Source organism: Hyperolius riggenbachi, chromosome 4 (genome assembly GCF_040937935.1).
Source record: "Hyperolius riggenbachi isolate aHypRig1 chromosome 4, aHypRig1.pri, whole genome shotgun sequence".
Lineage (NCBI taxonomy): Eukaryota > Metazoa > Chordata > Amphibia > Anura > Hyperoliidae > Hyperolius > Hyperolius riggenbachi.
Genome location: NC_090649.1, coordinates 322363868 through 322390084, shown reverse-complemented (window position 1 = coordinate 322390084; position 26217 = coordinate 322363868). Strand labels below are relative to the sequence as shown.

Sequence of the window (26217 nt, the reverse complement as noted above, 5' to 3'; positions counted from 1 at the left end):
CCCACTTCTGCTTCAAAATGTAAAGTATTTGTTGACTCCAATCTGTAAGAGAAAAGAATGAAGACAACACAGAACAGAAAAAAACAAAACAAAAATATTACATGTATAATACATACAATGAAAGATAAACAATACTATACTGTAGTACACATGGCATGCCTACAATACGACCTTTAAAAAAGATGGTTCATGTTTGCAAGTATTTCACACTGAAAAAAAAGAACGAAAGACAGAAAAAGGGGTAGAAAGATGAAGAAAAAAAAACAAAAAACATGTTGACACAGTTCACATACCCAACTCTGCTTGAAGAGGAGAAGTACTTGACTATCCAAATCTGTAAGACAACAGAGTGAAGACAACACAGAACAGAACCAACTAACATGCATAAAAAATTTACATTAACAGAGACAAAATAATACACATATCTTGCTAACACGGAGACCTGAAAAGAAAACATGGCTAACTTTTGCATGTATTTTGCACTAAAGAAGAGAATGAAAGTGAGAAAGAGGGAAAGAAAGATGAAGAAGGAAGTAAAAAATGAATGTCTGAACTGTTCACATACCCAACTCTGCTTCAAAACGTAAAGTACTTGATGATCCTAATCTGTAAGAAAACAGAATGAAGAAAGCACAGAACAGAAAAAACAATCTTACATGCATGAATAAATACAAAGACAGATATCATATGGCATGCCTACGATGAGACCTGTAAAAAAACATAGCTAAATTTGTATGCATTTTACACTGAAGAAGACAATGAAAGAGAGAAGAGAGGAAGAAAGATGAAGGTAGAGAAAAACGATCATGTCTAAACTGTTCACATACCCAAATCATCTTCAAAACGAAAAGTACTTGTTCCCCATCTGTAAGAGAAAAAAATGGAGAAAACAGAACAGAACAAACCATCTCACATGCATTAATACATACAACAACAGATATACAACAGTACACATGGCATGCTAAAAAGGTGACCTGTACATAAACACATACAATAGCAGATATAAAACTGTACACATTAAATGCTAAAAAGGTGACATTTAAAAAAATGGCTAACATTTTTTCTTATGTATTGCAAGATATGAATTGTATTCAAAACATTTCCCACACTCAGTACATGAATACGGCATTTCAACAGTGTGAGTTACCTCATCTCTGAGAAGGTTTGCGTTGATTCCAAAACATTTCCCACACTCAGCACATGAATTGGGCTTCTAACCGGTGTAAGATATGTGATGTCTCTCAGGAAGCAATTCATGTACAAAATGATCCCAATCTGTAAGAGAACACAATCAAGACAAAACAGAAAAAGAACAAGAATCTGACATGTAAAAATACATACAATTACAGATATACAATACTACATATGGCATGCCTACAATATAACCTGTAAAAAAAATGGTTCGTGTTTGCATGTATTTTACACTGAAAAAGAGAAAGAAAGAAAGAGAAATGAAGGAAAAGAGCAAAAAAACGTCATGTCTAAACAATTCACATACCCACTTCTGCTTCAAAATGTAAAGTATTTGTTGACTCCAATCTGTAAGAGAAAAGAATGAAGACAACACAGAACAGAAAAAAACAAAACAAAAATATTACATGTATAATACATACAATGAAAGATAGACAATACTATACTGTAGTACACATGGCATGCCTACAATGTTACCTTTAAAAAAGATGGTTCATGTTTGCAAGTATTTCACACTGAAAAAAAAAGAACGAAAGACAGAAAAAGGGGTAGAAAGATGAAGAAAAAAAAACAAAAAACATGTTGACACAGTTCACATACCCAACTCTGCTTGAAAAGGAGAAGTACTTGACGATCCAAATCTGTAAGACAACAGAATGAAGACAACACAGAACAGAACCAACTAACATGCATAAAAAATTTACATTAACAGAGACAAAATAATACACATATCTTGCTAACACGGAGAACTGTAAAGAAAACATGGCTAACTTTTGCATGTATTTTGCACTAAAGAAGAGAATGAAAGTGAGCAAAAGGGAAAGAAAGATGAAGAAGGAAGTAAAAAATTAATGTCTGAACTGTTCACATACCCAACTCTGCTTCAAAACGTAAAGTACTTGATGATCCCAATCTGTAAGAAAACAGAATGAAGAAAGCACAGAACAGAAAAAACAATCTAACGTGCATAAATAAATACAAAGACAGATATCATATGGCATGCCTACGATGAGACCTGTAAAAAAACATAGCTAAATTTGTATGCATTTTACACTGAAGAATACAATGAAAGAGAGAAGAGAGGAAGAAAGATGAAGGTAGAGAAAAACGATCATGTCTAAACTGTTCACATACCCAAATCATCTTCAAAACGAAAAGTACTTGTTCCCCATCTGTAAGAGAAAAAAATGGAGAAAACAGAACAGAACAAACCATCTCACATGCATTAATACATACAACAACAGATATACAACAGTACACATGGCATGCTAAAAAGGTGACCTGTACATAAACACATACAATAGCAGATATAAAACTGTACACATTAAATGCTAAAAAGGTGACATTTAAAAAAAATGGCTAACATTTTTTCTTATGTATTGCAAGATATGAATTGTATTCAAAACATTTCCCACACTCAGTACATGAATACAGCATTTCAACAGTGTGAGTTACCTCATCTCTGAGAAGGTTTGCGTTGATTCCAAAACATTTCCCACACTCAGCACATGAATTGGGCTTCTAACCGGTGTAAGATATGTGATGTCTCTCAGGATGCAATTCATGTACAAAATGATCCCAATCTGTAAGAGAACACAATCAAGACAAAACAGAAAAAGAACAAGAATCTGACATGTAAAAATACATACAATTACAGATATACAATACTACATATGGCATGCCTACAATATAACCTGTAAAAAAAAAATGGTTCGTGTTTGCATGTATTTTACACTAAAAAATAGAAAGAAAGAAAGAAAGAAAGAAAGAAAGAGAAATGAAGGAAAAGAGCAAAAAAAAGTAATGTCTAAACAATTCACATACCCACTTCTGCTTCAAAACGTAAAGTATTTGTTGACTCCAATCTGCAAGAGAAAAGAATGAAGACAACACAGAACAGAAAAAAACAAAACAAAAATATTACATGTATAATACATACAATGAAAGATAGACAATACTATACTGTAGTACACATGGCATGCCTACAATGTGACCTTTAAAAAAGATGGTTCATGTTTGCAAGTATTTCACACTGAAAAAAAAGAACGAAAGACAGAAAAAGGGGTAGAAAGATGAAGAAAAAAAAACAAAAAACATGTTGACACAGTTCACATACCCAACTCTGCTTGAAAAGGAGAAGTACTTGACGATCCAAATCTGTAAGACAACAGAATGAAGACAACACAGAACAGAACCAACTAACATGCATAAAAAATTTACATTAACAAAGAGAAAATAATACACATATCTTGCTAACATGGAGAACTGTAAAGAAAACATGGCTAACTTTTGCATGTATTTTGCACTAAAGAAGAGAATGAAAGTGAGAAAGAGGGAAAGAAAGATGAAGAAGGAAGTAAAAAATTAATGTCTGAACTGTTCACATACCCAACTCTGCTTCAAAACGTAAAGTACTTGATGATCCCAATCTGTAAGAAAACACAATGAAGAAAGCACAGAACAGAAAAAACAATCTAACGTGCATTAATAAATACAAAGACAGATATCATATGGCATGCCTACGATGAGACCTGTAAAAAAACATAGCTAAATTTGTATGCATTTTACACTGAAGAAGACAATGAAAGAGAGAAGAGAGGAAGAAAGATGAAGGTAGAGAAAAACGATCATGTCTAAACTGTTCACATACCCAAATCATCTTCAAAACGAAAAGTACTTGTTCCCCATCTGTAAGAGAAAAAAATGGAGAAAACAGAACAGAACAAACCATCTCACATGCATTAATACATACAACAACAGATATACAACAGTACACATGGCATGCTAAAAAGGTGACCTGTACATAAACACATACAATAGCAGATATAAAACTGTACACATTAAATGCTAAAAAGGTGACATTTAAAAAAATGGCTAACATTTTTTCTTATGTATTGCAAGATATGAATTGTATTCAAAACATTTCCCACACTCAGTACATGAATACGGCATTTCAACAGTGTGAGTTACCTCATCTCTGAGAAGGTTTGCGTTGATTCCAAAACATTTCCCACACTCAGCACATGAATTGGGCTTCTAACCGGTGTAAGATATGTGATGTCTCTCAGGAAGAAATTCATGTACAAAATGATCCCAATCTGTAAGAGAACACAATCAAGACAAAACAGAAAAAGAACAAGAATCTGACATGTAAAAATACATACAATTACAGATATACAATACTACATATGGCATGCCTACAATATAACCTGTAAAAAAAAAGATGGTTCGTGTTTGCATGTATTTTACACTAAAAAAGAGAAAGAAAGAAAGAAAGAAAGAGAAATGAAGGAAAAGAGCAAAAAAACGTCATGTCTAAACAATTCACATACCCACTTCTGCTTCAAAATGTAAAGTATTTGTTGACTCCAATCTGTAAGAGAAAAGAATGAAGACAACACAGAACAGAAAAAAACAAAACAAAAATATTACATGTATAATACATACAATGAAAGATAGACAATACTATACTGTAGTACACATGGCATGCCTACAATGTTACCTTTAAAAAAGATGGTTCATGTTTGCAAGTATTTCACACTGAAAAAAAAAGAACGAAAGACAGAAAAAGGGGTAGAAAGATGAAGAAAAAAAAAAAAAAAACATGTTGACACAGTTCACATACCCAACTCTGCTTGAAAAGGAGAAGTACTTGACGATCCAAATCTGTAAGACAACAGAATGAAGACAACACAGAACAGAACCAACTAACATGCATAAAAAATTTACATTAACAGAGACAAAATAATACACATATCTTGCTAACACGGAGAACTGTAGAGAAAACATGGCTAACTTTTGCATGTATTTTGCACTAAAGAAGAGAATGAAAGTGAGAAAAAGGGAAAGGAAGATGAAGAAGGAAGTAAAAAATTAATGTCTGAACTGTTCACATACCCAACTCTGCTTCAAAACGTAAAGTACTTGATGATCCCAATCTGTAAGAAAACAGAATGAAGAAAGCACAGAACAGAAAAAACAATCTAACGTGCATAAATAAATACAAAGACAGATATCATATGGCATGCCTACGATGAGACCTGTAAAAAAACATAGCTAAATTTGTATGCATTTTACACTGAAGAAGACAATGAAAGAGAGAAGAGAGGAAGAAAGATGAAGGTAGAGAAAAACGATCATGTCTAAACTGTTCACATACACAAATCATCTTCAAAACGAAAAGTACTTGTTCCCCATCTGTAAGAGAAAAAAATGGAGAAAACAGAACAGAACAAACCATCTCACATGCATTAATACATACAACAACAGATATACAACAGTACACATGGCATGCTAAAAAGGTGACCTGTACATAAACACATACAATAGCAGATATAAAACTGTACACATTAAATGCTAAAAAGGTGACATTTAAAAAAATGGCTAACATTTTTTCTTATGTATTGCAAGATATGAATTGTATTCAAAACATTTCCCACACTCAGTACATGAATACGGCATTTCAACAGTGTGAGTTACCTCATCTCTGAGAAGGTTTGCGTTGATTCCAAAACATTTCCCACACTCAGCACATGAATTGGGCTTCTAACCGGTGTAAGATATGTGATGTCTCTCAGGAAGCAATTCATGTACAAAATGATCCCAATCTGTAAGAGAACACAATCAAGACAAAACAGAAAAAGAACAAGAATCTGACATGTAAAAATACATACAATTACAGATATACAATACTACATATGGCATGCCTGCAATATAACCTGTAAAAAAAAAATGGTTCGTGTTTGCATGTATTTTACACTGAAAAAGAGAAAGAAAGGAAGAAAGAAAGAGAAATGAAGGAAAAGAGCAAAAAAAGTCATGTCTAAACAATTCACATACCCACTTCTGCTTCAAAATGTAAAGTATTTGTTGACTCCAATCTGTAAGAGAAAAGAATGAAGACAACACAGAACAGAAAAAAACAAAACAAAAATATTACATGTATAATACATACAATGAAAGATAGACAATACTATACTGTAGTACACATGGCATGCCTACAATGTGACCTTTAAAAAAGATGGTTCATGTTTGCAAGTATTTCACACTGAAAAAAAAATGAACGAAAGACAGAAAAAGGGGTAGAAAGATGAAGAAAAAAAAACAAAAAACATGTTGTCACAGTTCATATACCCAACTCTGCTTGAAAAGGAGAAGTACTTGACGATCCAAATCTGTAAGACAACAGAATGAAGACAACACAGAACAGAACCAACTAACATGCATAAAAAATTTACATCAACAGAGACAAAATAATACACATATCTTGCTAACACGGAGACCTGTAAAGAAAACATGGCTAACTTTTGCATGTATTTTGCACTAAAGAAGAGAATGAAAGTGAGAAAGAGGGAAAGAAAGATGAAGGAGGAAGTAAAAAATTAATGTCTGAACTGTTCACATACCCAACTCTGCTTCAAAACGTAAAGTACTTGATGATCCCAATCTGTAAGAAAACAGAATGAAGAAAGCACAGAACAGAAAAAACAATCTAACGTGCATGAATAAATACAAAGGCAGATATCATATGGCATTCCTACGATGAGACCTGTAAAAAACATAGCTAAATTTGTATGCATTTTACACTGAAGAAGACAATGAAAGAGAGAAGAGAGGAAGAAAGATGAAGGTAGAGAAAAACGATCATGTCTAAACTGTTCACATACCCAAATCATCTTCAAAACGAAAAGTACTTGTTCCCCATCTGTAAGAGAAAAAAATGGAGAAAACAGAACAGAACAAACCATCTCACATGCATTAATACATACAACAACAGATATACAACAGTACACATGGCATGCTAAAAAGGTGACCTGTACATAAACACATACAATAGCAGATATAAAACTGTACACATTAAATGCTAAAAAGATGAGATTTAAAAAAAATGGCTAACATTTTTTCTTCTGTATTGCAAGATATGAATTGTATTCAAAACATTTCCCACACTCAGTACATGAATACAGCATTTCAACAGTGTGAGTTACCTCATCTCTGAGAAGGTTTGCGTTGATTCCAAAACATTTCCCACACTCAGCACATGAATTGGGCTTCTAACCGGTGTAAGATATGTGATGTCTCTCAGGATGCAATTCATGTACAAAATTATCCCAATCTGTAAGAGAACACAATCAAGACAAAACAGAAAAAGAACAAGAATCTGACATGTAAAAATACATACAATTACAGATATACAATACTACATATGGCATGCCTACAATATAACCTGTAAAAAAAAATGGTTCGTGTATGCATGTATTTTACACTGAAAAAGAGAAAGAAAGAAAGAAAAATGAAGGAAAAGAGCAAAAAAACGTCATGTCTAAACAATTCACATACCCACTTCTGCTTCAAAATGTAAAGTATTTGTTGACTCCAATCTGTAAGAGAAAAGAATGAAGACAACACAGAACAGAAAAAAACAAAACAAAAATATTACATGTATAATACATACAATGAAAGATAGACAATACTATACTGTAGTACACATGGCATGCCTACAATGTGACCTTTAAAAAAGATGGTTCATGTTTGCAAGTATTTCACACTGAAAAAAAAGAACGAAAGACAGAAAAAGGGGTAGAAAGATGAAGAAAAAAAAACAAAAAACATGTTGACACAGTTCACATACCCAACTCTGCTTGAAAAGGAGAAGTACTTGACGATCCAAATCTGTAAGACAACAGAATGAAGACAACACAGAACAGAACCAACTAACATGCATAAAAAATTTACATTAACAAAGACAAAATAATACACATATCTTGCTAACATGGAGAACTGTAAAGAAAACATGGCTAACTTTTGCATGTATTTTGCACTAAAGAAGAGAATGAAAGTGAGAAAGAGGGAAAGAAAGATGAAGAAGGAAGTAAAAAATTAATGTCTGAACTGTTCACATACCCAACTCTGCTTCAAAACGTAAAGTACTTGATGATCCCAATCTGTAAGAAAACAGAATGAAGAAAGCACAGAACAGAAAAAACAATCTAACGTGCATAAATAAATACAAAGACAGATATCATATGGCATGCCTACGATGAGACCTGTAAAAAAACATAGCTAAATTTGTATGCATTTTACACTGAAGAATACAATGAAAGAGAGAAGAGAGGAAGAAAGATGAAGGTAGAGAAAAACGATCATGTCTAAACTGTTCACATACCCAAATCATCTTCAAAACGAAAAGTACTTGTTCCCCATCTGTAAGAGAAAAAAATGGAGAAAACAGAACAGAACAAACCATCTCACATGCATTAATACATACAACAACAGATATACAACAGTACACATGGCATGCTAAAAAGGTGACCTGTACATAAACACATACAATAGCAGATATAAAACTGTACACATTAAATGCTAAAAAGGCAACATTTAAAAAAAATGGCTAACATTTTTTCTTATGTATTGCAAGATATGAATTGTATTCAAAACATTTCCCACACTCAGTACATGAATACGGCATTTCAACAGTGTGAGTTACCTCATCTCTGAGAAGGTTTGCGTTGATTCCAAAACATTTCCCACACTCAGCACATGAATTGGGCTTCTAACCGGTGTAAGATATGTGATGTCTCTCAGGATGCAATTCATGTACAAAATTATCCCAATCTGTAAGAGAACACAATCAAGACAAAACAGAAAAAGAACAAGAATCTGACATGTAAAAATACATACAATTACAGATATACAATACTACATATGGCATGCCTACAATATAACCTGTAAAAAAAAATGGTTCGTGTATGCATGTATTTTACACTGAAAAAGAGAAAGAAAGAAAGAAAAATGAAGGAAAAGAGCAAAAAAACGTCATGTCTAAACAATTCACATACCCACTTCTGCTTCAAAATGTAAAGTATTTGTTGACTCCAATCTGTAAGAGAAAAGAATGAAGACAACACAGAACAGAAAAAAACAAAACAAAAATATTACATGTATAATACATACAATGAAAGATAGACAATACTATACTGTAGTACACATTGCATGCCTACAATGTTACCTTTAAAAAAGATGGTTCATGTTTGCAAGTATTTCACACTGAAAAAAAAGAACGAAAGACAGAAAAAGGGGTAGAAAGATGAAGAAAAAAAAACAAAAAACATGTTGACACAGTTCACATACCCAACTCTGCTTGAAAAGGAGAAGTACTTGACGATCCAAATCTGTAAGACAACAGAATGGAGACAACACAGAACAGAACCAACTAACATGCATAAAAAAATTACATTAACAGAGACAAAATAATACACATATCTTGCTAACACGGAGCCCTGTAAAGAAAACATGGCTAACTTTTGCATGTATTTTGCACTAAAGAAGAGAATGAAAGTGAGAAAGAGGGAAAGAAAGATGAAGAAGGAAGTAAAAAATTAATGTCTGAACTGTTCACATACCCAACTCTGCTTCAAAACGTAAAGTACTTGATGATCCCAATCTGTAAGAAAACAGAATGAAGAAAGCACAGAACAGAAAAAACAATCTAACGTGCATGAATAAATACAAAGACAGATATCATATGGCATGCCTACGATGAGACCTGTAAAAAAACATAGCTGAATTTGTATGCATTTTACACTGAAGAAGACAATGAAATAGAGAAGAGAGGAAGAAAGATTAACCACTTGCCGACCGCACGCTTATACCGTGCGTCGGCAAAGTGGCAGCTGCAGGACCAGCGACGCAGTACTGCGTCGCCAGCTGCAGGCTGATTAATCAGGAAGCAGCCGCTCGTGCGAGCGGCTGCTTCCTGTCAATTCACGGCGGGGGGCTCCGTGAATAGCCTGCGGGCCGCCGATGGCGGCTCGCAGGCTAAATGTAAACACAAGCGGAAATAATCCGCTTTGTTTACATTTGTACGGCGCTGCTGCGCAGCAGCGCCGTAAGGCAGATCGGCGATCCCCGGCCAATCAGCGGCCGGGGATCGCCGCCATGTGACAGGGGACGTCCTGTCACTGGCTGCACAGGACGGATAGCGTCCTGTGCAGCCCAGATCTCCCGGGGGAGCAGGTAGGAGAGGGAGGGGGGAGAATGTTGCCGCGGAGGGGGGCTTTGAGGTGCCCCCCCCCCCGCAACATGCCTGCAGGTAGGAGCGATCAGACCCCCCCTGCACATCATCCCCATAGGGGGAAAAAAAGGGGGGCGATCTGATCGCTCTGTGTGGCCGCGGATCTGTGCTGGGGGCTGCAGAGCCCACCCAGCACAGATCCAAACAAACAGCGCTGGTCCTTAAGGGGGGGTAAAGGGTGGGTCCTCAAGTGGTTAAGGTAGAGAAAAACGATCATGTCTAAACTGTTCACATACCCAAATCATCTTCAAAATGAAAAGTACTTGTTCCCCATCTGTAAGAGAAAAAAATGGAGAAAACAGAACAGAACAAACCATCTCACATGCATTAATACATACAACAACAGATATACAACAGTACACATGGCATGCTAAAAAGGTGACCTGTACATAAACACATACAATAGCAGATATAAAACTGTACACATTAAATGCTAAAAAGGTGACATGTAAAAAAAAATGGCTAACATTTTTTCTTATGTATTGCAAGATATGAATTGAATTGTAAAGAAAAATTAAGGTAAAGAGCAAAAAAAAAAAAATCATGTCTAAACAATTCACATACCCACTTCTGCTTCAAAACGTAAAGTATTTGTTGATCCCAATCTGTAAGAGAAAAGAATGAAGACAACACAGAACAGAAAAAAACAAAACAAAAATATTACATGTATAATACATACAATGAAAGATAGACAATACTATACTGTAGTACACATGGCATGCCTACAATGTGACCTTTAAAAAAGATGGTTCATGTTTGCAAGTATTTCACACTGAAAAAAAAGAACGAAAGACAGAAAAAGGGGTAGAAAGATGAAGAAAAAAAAACAAAAAACATGTTGACACAGTTCACATACCCAACTCTGCTTGAAAAGGAGAAGTATTTGACGATCCAAATCTGTAAGACAACAGAATGAAGACAACACAGAACAGAACCAACTAACATGCATAAAAAATTTACATTAACAGAGACAAAATAATACACATATCTTGCTAACACGGAGACCTGTAAAGAAAACATGGCTAACTTTTGCATGTATTTTGCACTAAAGAAGAGAATGAAAGTGAGAAAGAGGGAAAGAAAGATGAAGAAGGAAGTAAAAAATTAATGTCTGAACTGTTCACATACCCAACTCTGCTTCAAAACGTAAAGTACTTGATGATCCCAATCTGTAAGAAAACAGAATGAAGAAAGCACAGAACAGAAAAAACAATCTAACGTGCATGAATAAATACAAAGACAGATATCATATGGCATGCCTACGATGAGACCTGTAAAAAAACATAGCTAAATTTGTATGCATTTTACACTGAAGAAGACAATGAAATAGAGAAGAGAGGAAGAAAGATTAAGGTAGAGAAAAACGATCATGTCTAAACTGTTCACATACCCAAATCATCTTCAAAATGAAAAGTACTTGTTCCCCATCTGTAAGAGAAAAACATGGAGAAAACAGAACAGAACAAACCATCTCACATGCATTAATACATACAACAACAGATATACAACAGTACACATGGCATGCTAAAAAGGTGACCTGTACATAAACACATACAATAGCAGATATAAAACTGTACACATTAAATGCTAAAAAGGTGACATGTAAAAAAAATGGCTAACATTTTTTCTTATGTATTGCAAGATATGAATTGAATTGTAAAGAAAAATTAAGGAAAAGAGCAAAAAAAAAAAAATCATGTCTAAACAATTCACATACCCACTTCTGCTTCAAAACGTAAAGTATTTGTTGATCCCAATCTGTAAGAGAAAAGAATGAAGACAACACAGAACAGAAAAAAAAAAAAAAAAACTATTACATGCATAAATACATACAATGAAAGATAGACAATACTATACTGTAGTACACATGGCATGCCTACAATGTGACCTTTAAAAAAGATGGTTCATGTTTGCAAGTATTTCACACTGAAAAAAAAGAACGAAAGACAGAAAAAGGGGTAGAAAGATGAAGAAAAAAAAAACAAAAAACATGTTGACACAGTTCACATACCCAACTCTGCTTGAAAAGGAGAAGTACTTGACGATCCAAATCTGTAAGACAACAGAATGAAGACAACACAGGACAGAACCAACTAACATGCATAAAAAATTTACATTAACAGAGACAAAATAATACACATATCTTGCTAACACGGAGACCTGTAAAGAAAACATGGCTAACTTTTGCATGTATTTTGCACTAAAGAAGAGAATGAAAGTGAGAAAGAGGGAAAGAAAGATGAAGAAGGAAGTAAAAAATTAATGTCTGAACTGTTCACATACCCAACTCTGCTTCAAAACGTAAAGTACTTGATGATCCTAATCTGTAAGAAAACAGAATGAAGAAAGCACAGAACAGAAAAAACAATCTAACATGCATAAATAAATACAAAGACAGATATCATATGGCATGCCTACGATGAGACCTGTAAAAAAAACATAGCTAAATTTGTATGCATTTTACACTGAAGAAGACAATGAAAGAGAGAAGAAAGGAAGAAAGATCAAGGTAGAGAAAAACGATCATGCCTAAACTGTTCACATACCCAAATCATCTTCAAAACGAAAAGTACTTGTTCCCCATCTGTAAGAGAAAAAAATGGAGAAAACAGAACAGAACAAACCATCTCACATGCATTAATACATACAACAGATACACAGCAAGTATGTCTGGGCACACACTACTCTAATCCACTGCCACTTCCCTATGGAGTTCCTCAGGGTTCTGTACTATCACCATTACTCTTTGCAGTCTACATGCTCCCACTGGGCAAAATAATCCAGAACTATGGCCTAGGATACCATTGTTATGCTGATGACACACAACTGTATCTGTCCTTCAAGCCTGGCACCCAAGACCCATCAGCATCCAAAAATGCGTGTCTAGTGGATTTACAAAATTGGATGAACACCAGCTGGCTGAGGCTGAACTCTGACAAAACAGAGGTGTTGGTGGTAGGTTGTCCACACATGATGGATAAAGTTCAAAATGCTCACCACCTCAAACTAGCAATTGGGGGAGATACTGTACAGTATAAAGACCAAAGTAGTAAGAATTGGTTAGCACTCCAGCTTCTCAAGACAAGACAAGACAAGACAAATAACATTTATATTGCGCTTTTCTCCTTGCGGACACAAAGCGCTAGAGCAGAGCAGCAGCCACTAGGGCGCGCTCTATTGGCAGTAGCAGTGTAAGGGAGACTTGCCAAAGGTCTCCTACTGAATTAGTGGGGCCTTACTGAACAGGCAGAGCCGAGATTCGAACCCTGGTCTCCTGTGTCAGAGGCAGAGCCCTTAACCATTACACCATCAGCCAACACTTAGGTTACCTAAGTGTTGACACATGATTGAAGAATAAAATACTTGCTCATTTGAGAAGCTGGAGTGCTAACCAATTCTTACTACTTTGGACTGATTTCTGGATGCTGCTGACATCCATGGTTATGCACCCACACTACGGTAAGGTGTGCCTCTCCCCACCGTCTACTTTGTACTGTATAAAGACTCTGTGCAAAACCTTGGGGTGATCCTGGATGGAAATCTAAAACTCAAACAGCAGATATCGGCTATCGTCAAGTCTTCCTTCTTCCATCTAAGAAATATAGCAAAAATCAAAAGGTAGAAAACCGAGAGCCCAATATAGTGTAGCTTGTATTGGAGGAGTGTGAATGATAATGATGAAACGTAAGTATTGTACTTACAAACCAGGGTTACCTCCAAGGCAACCACTGAAAAGGCAGGTGGGGAGACCAAGCCTGTCCCCACTCAGGATTAAGACGTCGCTCTCTGTGGATAGAGGAAAAAAAGGGGGTGTACCACCCTTCCACCAAGGGTGGATTCTTTGGGCTTGATTCACAAAGCGGTGCTAACTGTTAGCACGCCTGTGAAAACCCCCTTAGCACGTCTAAACAAGCTTTTCGCGCATAAAACTTTACGCGCGCAAAACTTTATGCGCATAAAACTTTACGCGCGTACTGCACAGAGCGCAGGGCGCTCCGCGCGAAGTGCCCATTAAAGCCTATGGGACTTAGCGCGCATAAAACTTTGCGCGCACAAAGTTAGCGCGCGATCTGATTGAGAAATCCAGTGCTAACGTACTTAGCACCCTGGTTAGCGCGTCTAAAGACTTTAGACGTGCTAAGTAGGTTAGCACCGCTTTGTGAATCAAGCCCTTAATGTGTAGAGCTGTACAGAGGCGCCAGTACGATAAAAGTCACTAAAACGTTTAAAACGTTCGGGATGCGGTGGTGGACCAGCCAACCCAAAACAGACACAGGTACTGTCGATTCAAGTAATAAATAATGTATTTATATACTCCAAAGACAAGTTGCAACGCGTTTCACGGGCAAAATCCCGCTTCCTCAGGCAATAAACAACAGGAGTGATACACTAAAAATGACGACAGAGATAAAAAGCAACAATTAGAAGATCGTGTGTGGCGTAACAGTATGACAATAATGTGGTATTGACAACCGTGACTTATACATAAGAGGTGACCCTGGACTTATGAACTATACAATCTGTATCAATAAATAATGTGTAGCGAAGACACCAAATTTATATGTTATCAATACTGGTATGAGGTGGGACTAAGTCTGAAAATCCAAAGTTATATAATTATTTCAATAACCATAAACAATGTATTTATGAGCGATTTTCATGTCAATCTGTAATATCCCAAATATATACATATGAAACCTTATCCCTATGATAGAAAACTATAGTGCGATAGGTAAATGTTAATGTTGTATAGGGGGAGGGGAAAAAAATTGGAATGAAGGGGGGGGGGGGAAATGGGCAGTAACAGGTAGGAGAGAGGTAATGGTTTCTAACAGGGGGGAGGGTACTCCTTACCTATCACTCCCTCCCCCCTGTTAGAAACCATTACCTCTCTCCTACCTGTTAACTGCCCATTCCCCCCCCCCCCCCCTCATTCAAATTTTTTCCCCCCTCCCCCTTATCCCAGCTGAAGACCTACCTGCCCTGGTTCATGCATTTGTATCCTTCCGCCTAGACTACTGCAACGCCCTGTTCATCGGATCTACAGAAAAGGTTCTGCGCCCCTTACAGCTAGTACAGAATGCTGCAGCCAGACTCCTAGCCAATGCCCCCCGCAGCTCACACATCACCCCAGTACTGCAAACTCTTCACTGGTTGCCAGTAAAATGGAGAATCAATTTTAAGATCTGCCTGCTGACATTCAAGGCTCTACACCACATGGGACCCAAATACATAGCGGATCTATTGGAACTTTATGCCCCTCCACGCACCCTCCGCTCTGCCAACAAGATGAAGCTGATTATTCCCAGGATACACTTAACATTTGGTGCTCGGGCCTTTTCCTACGCAGTCCCTACTCTATGGAACTCACTTCCACAATCAGAGGCTCCCTCTCTGGACAGCTTTAAAAAAAGGCTAAAAACTCACCTCTTTTCCCTAGCCTTTGAGACTGTATAATGCAGGGTCACAGCGCTTTGAGTCCCCAGGGAGAAAAGCGCTATATAAATATTATTGTTATTGTTATTGTTACACAACAGTACACATGGCATAATAAAAAGGTAATCTGTACATAAACACATACAATAGCAGATATAAAACCGTACACATTAAATGCTAAAAAGGTGACGTAAAAAAATGGCTAACATTTTTTCTTATGTATTGCAAGATATGATTTGTGTTCAAAACATTTCCCACACTCAGCAAATGAATACGGCATTTCAACAGTGTGAGTTACCTCATCTCTGAGAAGGTTTGCGTTGATTCCAAAACATTTTCCACACTCAGCACATGATTTGGGCTTCTAACCGGTGTAAGATATCTGATGCCTGTCAAGATGCAATTCATGTACAAAATGATCCCAATCTGTAAGAGAGCACAATCAAGACAAAACAGAAAAATAACAAGCATCTGACATGTAAAAATAGATACAATTACAGATATACAATACTACATATGGCATGCCTACAATATAATTGTAAAAAAAAGATGGTTCGTGTTATCCAATGCAAGTATTACCATTATTATGGAAACATGTAGACATAGCGTCACTAAACAAAGCCTTTAGTAAGTTCGTTTAGAATAATAGGAGACCCCGCATAAAGCTAAGCAGACTGCAACTCCCAAAGGAGATGGGAGGACTAGGTTTCCCAAACATAAGAAAATATAATCTGTCATGTGTCTTTCGACATACTCGAGACTGGTTAATCGGCACAGAAGAATTTTCCAATACTACCTTGGAGGGACATGTTGCCGAGCCCTTCGATCTAATTGGTATTCTACATACTGGTTGGGCCGATCTACCATTGCGTTTGAAACACAATATTATCTACAGAGACACTCTCATAGCCTGGAGGGAAATCAGAAAATTATTTGGCTTGCCATGGAAAATCTCTAAATATACCCCCTTTGAGGGTAACCCGGGCTTTCCACCAGGTTTAATGCATCTACATTATCTTAAATGGAAGGACAGGGGTATCCCTAAATTAGGAAATCTACTAGACCTAAGAACACATACGTGGCGTATACGTTCGCGGAGGTGGCTCGGCAATATGGAATCCCTAAATCAGACTTCCTAGCATATAGACAGGTCAGATCATTTGTGGGAGCTCAGATTAGAGAAATCTCAGTACTAGCCCATATCCACCCCTTTGATAAATTCTTGAGGCCAGAAGGTGGCAAAAAATCATTATCAGACATTCAAAAAGAATTGGCCAACTTAGGAGCCCAACATTTAGCCGTCAGAAATATGGCAAAATGGAATAAATTCTTAACAGTCCCAGACCTAGAACAGAGGATAATATATGGAAACAATTGCGTTAGGCAAAAAATTGTAAGTGAGAGATGGAGAGAATCACACCTACTTATGATATTCTATGCTAAATATGCATTCAATATTAGATACCGCTCTCCCAGACCGGGTAACATAGACCACTGCCCGAAATGTAAAATGGCCCAAGCTGACATGTTCCATAGCCTGTGGAACTGCCCACAGATACAAAGATATTGGGATGAGGTTTTAAAATATGCTAGGAGAATAGGCAAGGTTACTGTGCCAAAAGACCCTATGATCCTATTATTCAATTCCATTGCAAAAGAAGATAATACAATCAAAGTTTCCACTTTACTACATATTCTATTTGTAGCAGCCAGAAAAGTAATATACAACAGATGGATCTACCCTACTCCTCCAACTACCTGGGACCTACAGGAAGAACTAAGGCATCTTATGCTGTTAGAAAAACAGGACGCTAGTTTAAATAAGGAAAAGGGCACTAAAAAGTTCTTCAAAAAATGGAAACCTTTCATGTTGGACGTCTACTCGGACTCAGATTTAAACAAAATCGTGACCCCGTTTAAATATACCACATGATACTTGAAAGCTCACATAGCTGGTACGCTAGGACGCTTGGACTTTGGCGTATGACCAATGCTACAGTATACGGATTTAATAAAGCCAATTAACCCAAGGAGTTATAGACTTACACTTAGATATAATATGATCAGAGAGTGGTGAGGGGGGGGGGGGGAGAGGGTATTGGTTGGGGGAAGGGGTTCAGGGCAGCCAAGGGAAGGCTGGGGGGGGGGGACAACCACATTAGATACGCCAATGCTTGTTGCAATGTAACATTATTCTGCCCGCTTTGTACACTTTGTGGATAAACAATATTGGAAAATTAATAAAACATGTTTAAAAAAAAAAAAAAGATGGTTCGTGTTTGCATGTATTTTACACTGAAAAAGAGAAAGAAAGAAAGAAATGAAGGAAAAGAGCAAAAAAAAAAAAAAAATCATGTCTAAACAATTCACATACCCACTTCTGCTTTAAAACGTAAAGTATTTGTGCATCCCAATCTGTAAGAGAAAAGAATGAAGACAACACAGAACAGAAAAAAAAAAATCTTACATGCATAAATATATACAATGAAAAATAGACTATACTATACTGAAGTACACATGGCATGCATACAATGGGCTTGATTCACAAAAGAGTGCTAACTGTTAGCACTGCTGTTTTAGCGCGAATTTTCACATCGCGCGCGACCGCAAATTTTCGCGCGAAACGATAACGTTTTCGAGCGCAAATGCAATTCGCTGCGAAAACGATATCGATTTTGCGGGAACATTCGCGTTTGCACGCAAACCGTTATCGTTTCGCGGGAAAATTCTCGACCGCGCGCAATGCAAAAATTCGCGCGAAAGCGGCAGTGCTAACAGTTAGCACTCTTTTGTGAATCAAGCCCCATGTGTTTGCATGTACAGGATCTTCTCAAAAAATTAGCATATTGTGATAAACTTCATTATTTTCTGTAATGTACTGATAAACATTAGACTTTCATATATTTTAGATTCAAATACACACAACTGAAGTAGTTCAAGCTTTTTATTGTTTTAATATTGATGATTTTGGCATACAGCTCATGAAAACCCAAATTTCCTATCTCAAAAAATTAGCATATTTCATCTGACCAATAAAAGAAAAGTGTTTTTAAAACAAAAAAAGTCAACCTTCAAATAATTATGTTCAGTTATGCGCTCAATACTTGGTCGGGAATCCTTTTGCAGAAATGACTGCTTCAATGCGGCGTGGCATGGAGGCAATCAGCCTGTGGCACTGCTCAGGTGTTATGGAGGCCCAGGATGCTTCGATAGCAGCCTTAAAGGGGAACTGAAGAGAGAGGTATATGGAGGCTGTCATGTTTATTTCCTTTTAGACAATACTAGTTGCCTGGCAGCCCTGCTGATCCTCTGCCTCTAATACTATTAGCCATAGCCCCTGAACAAGCATGCAGCAGATCAGGTGTTTCAGTGGTTCAGACTTATAAGTCTGATCTTACAAGACTAGCTGCATGCTTGTTTCTGGTTTTAATCAGATCCTACTGCAGAGAAATAGACCAGCTGGGCTGCCAGGCAACTGGTATTGATTAAAAGGAAATAAACATGACAGCCTCCATATACCTATCTCTTCAGTTCCCCTTTAAGCTCATCCAGAGTGTTGGGTCTTGCGTCTCTCAACTTTCTCTTCACAATATCCCACAGATTCTCTATGAGGTTTAGGTCTGGAGAGTTGGCAGGCCAAATGAGCACAGTAATACCATGGTCAGTAAACCATTTACCAGTGGTTTTGGCACTGTGAGCAGGTGCCAGGTCGTGCTGCTGAAAAATAAAATCTTCATCTCCATAAAGCTTTTCAGCAGATGGAAGCATGAAGTGCTCCAAAATCTCCTGATAGCTAGCTGCATTGACCCTGTCCTTGCTAAAACACAGTGGACCAACACCAGCAGCTGACATGGCACCCAAGACCATCACTGACTGTGGGTACTTGACACTGGACTTCTGGCATTTTGGCATTTCCCTCTCCCCAGTCTTCCTCCAGACTCGGGCACCTTGATTTCCAAATGACATGTAAAAGTTGCTTTCATCCGAAAAAAGTACTTTGGACCACTGAGCAACAGTCTAGTGCTGCTTCTCTGTAGCCCAGGTCAGGCGCTTCTGCCGCTGTTTCTGGTTCAAAAGTGGGTTCATGCTTCCATCTGCTGAAAAGCTTTATGGAGATGAACATTTCATTTTTCAGCACGACCTGGCACCTGCTCACAGTGCCAAAACCACTGGTAAATGGTTTACTGACCATGGTATTACTGTGCTCAATTGGCCTGCCAACTCTCCTGACCTGAACCCCATAGAGAATATGTGGGATATTGTGAAGAGAAAGTTGAGAGACGCAAGACCCAACACTCTGGATGAGCTTAAGGCCGCTATCGAAGCATCCTGGGCCTCCATAACACCTGAGCAGTGCCACAGTCTGATTGCCTCCAAACCACGCCGCATTGAAGCAGTAATTTATGCAAAAGGATTCCCGACCAAGTATTGAGTGCATAACTGAACATAATTATTTGAAGGTTGACTTTTTTTGTTTTAAAAACACTTTTCTTTTATTGGTCGGATGAAATATGCTAATTTTTTGAGATAGGAAATTTGGGTTTTCATGAGCTGTATGCCAAAATCATCAATATTAAAACAATAAAAGGCTTGAACTACTTCAGTTGTGTGTATTTGAATCTAAAATATATGAAAGTCTAATGTTTATCAGTACATTACAGAAAATAATGAACTTTATCACAATTTGCTAATTTTTTAGAAGATCCTGTATATTACACTGCATCCATTCTAACTCACCGCTGCCATTTCTACTTCCAGCCGCTAGGGGGAGCTCCGGTTGCAGTTTTCTTCACTGGTAGGACAGCCACTCGTTTTCTCTTCTCGTTCCTGCAACTTCTGCCGCTAGGTGACGGACCTGAGAGCTCCGGTCTATCGGGGGATGCAGAACGAAGGGACACACGTCTGTCTCCGCCGCTGTCGCTCGAGATGTGAGCCAGGATGGGTGACGTCATGTTAGCTCTTGTGACGTGCCTGTGCTGGTGGCCGCACGCGTGCCGCTGAGGATGGCACATGCAACCCACGTGACCACAGCCCCTCTGCTATTGCTGTGCTAGAAGGTAAATACAGCTCTAATAATTCCATTCTGTCACGAGCAATAGCCGCTCTGCACGCCCTGTATTATTGCTGAATACAGAGCTATGTGGAGGTGATGCATGTAAACCGGGACAGATGGGGAGTGTGTGCTGTGCCAGGGAGGTTACGGGGAAATGTAGACACCCGAATTTCCCCTCAATGGTGATATCTAACTGGGCGCCTATGTCAGAGCCCAAACTTCCATCGCTAGCAGGCTGTGCACATTTCCAGGTTTCTAACCTCCCATATCGGTGGCCAGAGAGACATTTATCTGTGACCAGCGAGGCGCCATGTATATGTGACTGACTGAACTCGCCTCTCAGGGTTTTCAGGCCGATGTGGGGGCGGGGCTCAGTGGCGCGATTCAGTGTCAACAATCTGTAAACTAATTTCTGCCCCCAGAAATGTAATTCTATTGCATCCATTCTAACTCACCACTGCCATTTCTAGTTCCGGCCGCTAGGGGGAGCTCTTGTTACAGTTTTCTTCACTGTTAGGACAGCCGCTTGTTTTCTCCGGTCTATTGGGGATGCAGAGTGAAGGGACACGTCTGTCTCCGCCGCTGTCGCTCGAGATGTGTGTCAGGAAGGATCAGAGCAGGGACAAGGTCCTCCACCACCCAAGGCTGAGACACCAACGTGCGCCCCTCCATCCCTCCCACGCCAGCGGTCACACACTGATTGCTATTAGACTAAGAGGGCCACAGGGCCCACAACCTCCCCAACACCTTAATCTCTAGTTATATGGCTTGCAGTCACTGCTATGAATCCCCTTTTCTTATTTCTTTCTGCTTCATACACAATTAGGAATGACAGCTAAATGAATTGTGCGCCCCCTCCTACACTGCGCCCTGAGGCTGGAGCCTCTCCAGCCTATGCCTCGGCCCAGCCCTGGGAAGGATGATGTCATGTCAGCTCCCGTGACGTGCCTGTGCTGGTGGTGCCGCTGAGGATGGCACATGCAACCCACGTGACCACAGCCCCTCTGCTATTGCTGTGCTAGAAGGTAAATACAGCTCTAATACCAGTCTGTCACCAGCAGTAGCCTCTCTGCACTCATTGCTGAAGACAGAGCTATGTGGAGGATGGAGGTGATGCATTATATGTAAACTGGGAAAGATGAGGGAGCGTGTGCTGAGACATCTATGGAAAAAATGCACTGAGGATAAAATTGGGACGGTAAAACCGAAATTTTTTGGTGGGGGTAATCAGAGCTAAAAATCCTATTCTCACTCTGAACCATCCCTCAACTTATGGCTGACCTTAACACCCCCTCTCCCATATATAAACTTAACCACCTTCCCCTCATGGCAAATTTCCACCTAAAAACAATATTTTAATGAGTGCCTACATCAGCAGTGAACTCTTTCTCCAATAGCGGGCGCCCTTATTTCCTAACCCATGTGCTGAGCTGTGTATGCGTATCATTTAGCAATGTATTGATATTTCCGTGTGTAAAGTTCATGTATATAGAAAGCTATATATGTGTACAAGCTAAATATGGGCTATAAGGCCATCTATCCACAGGCAGTTAAAGGCGGTAAATTCACCGCCTTACAGCTGCTCCCGTTGACCGGCCTGTCGCTTGCTAACACAGGCATTGTATAAGCGCCCCATGGAGCGGACATGACATGAGACAGTATTTTGTCGCCCGGTCATTCTGCTGCGCATCATGTGACAGTCTGCCATTGTGCTGCATGTAATTGCAGCCAAAAGGCACTTTGTGGCCGAGAGGCGGAACTGCCCGATAAGCGAGTAGTTCAGTCACCCGTTGAAAAGAGGCCGAAGGGTCGGTTCACACTGGCTCCTGACAGTGTCTTGTTTAGCTAATGCTGAACGCTTTTCTGAAACAGAGAAGAAAAGTGTTTGCTATCGGTTCCCGTCCATCGACACCTTTTGAGCACCCTAGGGGGACATGGACCGAGACACCAGGATCTGTTGTGTTGTTTATACAAATGATGCGAAAAGCCATAACTGTCGTTTATTAATCGCTCCCATACACTGCTTGAACAGCAAACACAGCAATGCCCATTTGAACTGTCCCTGAAACATGAAAGAGCACCTGAAGTGTACTCAACAATAAAAGTGATATCATTTACATGTAGTAACGATAAAGAATTGGAAATGTAAGATGTATCAAGCGAAGTGTATCAAGCGAAGTGCCTGAAACCCTACCGTAACCCCTCCTCTTTCCTGGTTGTTCTCCTAAAGCCTTGCTGGACCAGCCCCAGCTTTGTGGTCACCCCCAGTGCAATAGCCTAATCACGTGATTCATTCTTGAGGAGAGGAGGACTCTTACACGATTAGTCCGCGGCTGCTGAGCAACAGGCTGTTTCGGTCACTTTTAGGCCAAGTAAGTAATGTGCAGTTTCAATTGCTGATTTTTATTTATTTTTTATTACACAGTGATGTCACTTTTATTGTGAGCACACTTCAGGTGTTCTTAATTTTGCTGAGCAACAGGCTGTTTCAGTCACTTAGCATGTTTTACAGTTTCAATTGCTGCTTTTTTTTTTCTATTACTACACGACGCCACTTTTATTGTTAAGTACACTTCAAGGGAACCTAAAATGAATGTAAAAAAAAGTTTCACTCACCTAAGGCGTCTACCAGCCCCCTGCAGCCACCCTGTTCCTGCACCGTTTGACGAAATCGACACTTAGTCACTGTGGGGGTTCAGAGGATTGTTCCGTGATGACGCAAGCACAGGCGACTGCAGGGGGCTTGTAGAAGCTCCAGGTTATGTTCACTTTAGGTTACTTTTCAGGTGCTCTTAAATGTATTTATTTATTTTTTTTGTCTGTGGGTTAGGGAGAACTTCTTTAAAGGGAACTGCACACGTTCTCATTCACACTCCCACCACTGGGAACGTCCTGTGCATGCGCAATGGATCAGAACAGTAGCGCTGCACATTATGCTCACTTTGGATCCGGTACAGTGAAGTCTTCAGTCATAAAAAGGTATGCTTGACTTTTTCTGGTAAGCGTGCATTTAGTGGTAACTTTTCCATATTCCGTTGGCTTTTTTGGGCGTCCAAATCTCCAGGTGACCTTTTTTTTCATGGACGCAGCAGTAGAAACTGGTTTGATGCTACAGATGTCACTTTTTTTTACATAAGTAAAGATCTGCTTCAACATGATCACATTTCTGATTGCTAGACCTACCATGCCAGACATTCGATTTGTTTTTAGTAAGTGAAAATATTAGAGACCCTGAAGTAAAAAAAAAAAGTGCCCAGGGGGCAGGGGCGTAACAATAGATCATGCAGGGGATGCAGCCACAGGGGGCCCCGTGGTGAAGTTTCTTTTCCCTGTCCTGAGAGACTGACAACTAAGGGCATGGAGAGAAAAAGCTTTCTGCTCTCTGCACAATTGTACCTCATGACTGCATCTGCTCAGCTACTGATTAGGAATCATACAAAGTTTTGTAGACAGTCCCTATTTAGTGTGAATCAGGCTCGTGTATACAGGGCCCTGCCCAAGCCTTTCAACCCCCTTTCCAAGTGCTGTGTACTGTAGTGATGCTGGAGAAGCCCGCAGAGCCAGTTCTGCTCCATCAGAAGAGGACTGAGTGTAATAAGCTGAGGCTGGGAGAACACTGGTCTGTCGGTTTTCTGTATGTGTTTTCTGCACACCTTGGACTTGATTCACTAAACCGTGATAACTCAAATATCTCACCTTATCAAAGATATCACACCTTATAAAAAGACATCACACCTTATGACAAGATATCACACCTTATGAAAAGATTTCACACCTTATCAAAGTGAACATGTCTTATCAGGGTAGCATAGCGAGCGATACTAACTTATGCCTGCTAATTGGCAATGGCACTTGGTCCTGCCCTGAGCCCCTACGGGTTCGTAGTGCTCGCTATACTACTCTGATAAGGCATGTTTACATTGATAAGGTGTGATATCTTTCCATAAGATATGATATCTTTACATAAGGTGTGATATCTGAGTTATCACGGTTTAATGAATCAAGCCCCATGTGTGTCTGTATGTGTGAAAATATACACGTTTTATCACAGAAGCTAATGTAATTGATAGAGAAAATGCATGCAGTGGCTGACTGCTGTCAGTTTTTTTCTGCATGGGGAAACACATTTAAGTGTGCACTAGCCAATTTATTAACATTAGTTCTCAGTTTACCTGTGCTGAAACCGACAGGGTGGGGGGCCCCAATTCAAAATTTCTCAGGGGTTCCCAGCAATTTCTAGTAACGCCCCTGCTAGGGGGGTACTTACCTAGAAAGGGGAAAGCATCTGGATCCTTAAGAGGCTTCCCCTGTCCTCAGCAGAGGCGATCCAGTGGTGGGACCCTGAAAGTCCTCTTGTCAGCGCTGCACACATGTGCAATAGCATCTTTCTGCTTGGGCTCCGTCAGAAATAGCTGAGCCCGATCCGGTCTACAGAGCGGATCCAGCCGGGCTATTTCCGTTCCGCCAGAGCTGTAACGTAAAGCTGCTACTGATCGGGGATTCCAGTGCTGGATCAAGCTCGCTGACGAGGATGGGAGAAGCCTTTTCAGGATACAGAGTCTTTCTCCTCCTGAGGTAAGTTTTTTTTTCCTATCAGTTGCTTGGCATCCTGCTGATCTTTCATGCATCCGTAGTGTCTGAATTACACGCCTGAAACAAGCATGCGGCAAATGCAGTGAAACTTAAAGGGAACCTAAACTGAGAGGGATATGGATGTTTCCTTTTAAACAATACCATTTGCTTGGCAGTCCTGCTGATCTATTTGCCTGCAGTAGTGGTAATTACACACCTGAAACAAGCATGTAGCTAATCCAGTCTGACTTCAGTCAGAGCATCTGATCTGCATGCTTGTTGAGGGGTTGTGGCTAAAAGTATTAGAAACACAGGATCAGCAGGAGAGTCAGGCAACTGGTATTATTTTAAAAGGAAAAATCCATATCCTTCTCAGTTTGGGTTCCCTTTAAGTCTTTAACATCTTATCTGCATGCTTCGTTCAGGTTCTATGGCTTTAAATAGTAGAGGCAGAGGATCAGCACGACAGTCAAGATATTTGCATTCTTTAAAAGGAAATAAAAATAGCAGCCTCCATATCCCTCTCACTTCAAGTGGCTTTTAAGGTGCAACAATAGTTCAGCCAGGCCACAGAATGGGTCCACCAGGTGGTGAAGCATGTTGCATAGTTACAGGAGGTGTGTAAGAATACAGTGCATGTGCTTACAGTGGATGGTTAAGTGTACAACACAGGTGCTTACAGTGTGTGGATGAGTATACAGAGCATGTGCTTATATTGGTTTATTTATTTATTTATTGTATTTATAAAGTGCCAACATATTACTCAGTGATTGACATTAGTTAAGGTTACAGACAATATTTAGGGGTGACATACAGCAATAAGACAATACAGGAATATCTACAAACCAGATCACGCAGCACAGTATGAGTATAAAGTAATGCTTAGTCAGTC

The 26217-nt window shown here is 39.1% G+C and overlaps 1 long non-coding RNA gene across 1 annotated transcript in view; it reads left to right on the top strand.

Annotated features, from left to right (window-relative positions):
• The first annotated feature begins 20503 nt into the window (after positions 1–20503).
• Positions 20504–26217, top strand: part of LOC137570804 (uncharacterized) — a 53701-nt gene continuing 47987 nt past the window's right edge. The window contains exons 1-2 of the long non-coding RNA XR_011031190.1: positions 20504–20757; positions 21580–21778. This is a non-coding gene — a long non-coding RNA (uncharacterized lncRNA). The remainder of the gene's footprint in view (positions 20758–21579; positions 21779–26217) is intronic.